Source organism: Olea europaea, chromosome 21 (genome assembly GCF_002742605.1).
Source record: "Olea europaea var. sylvestris chromosome 21, O_europaea_v1, whole genome shotgun sequence".
Lineage (NCBI taxonomy): Eukaryota > Viridiplantae > Streptophyta > Magnoliopsida > Lamiales > Oleaceae > Olea > Olea europaea.
In genome coordinates, this window is record NC_036257.1 from 7,000,582 (window position 1) to 7,000,894 (window position 313).

A 313-nucleotide genomic window follows, 5' to 3' on the forward strand; every position below is an offset into this window, starting at 1 on the left:
ATCTGATTGAATCTTAAATCATCCATGGTCGTAAGTAATGACGAGATACGGATATCGTTATTACGGATAAACCATCACGTGTGGCATTTCTTACTTGTGAAGTAAGTAGCTGATCTCACAAGTTAAAGTGTGGTGACACTTAAATGAACACGTGGATGTTTGTTATAGAACAAAAGATTGGAGACCCGTCGAGAGATTCCACATGGATAACTATCTGAGTGTCAGTGGTTAATCTCTAACGTTCGGTAGTGGAATTGGTCCTTTGACTTGAGGTCGTCATAGTACCCTATATGAGGACAGTCATACTTTGACA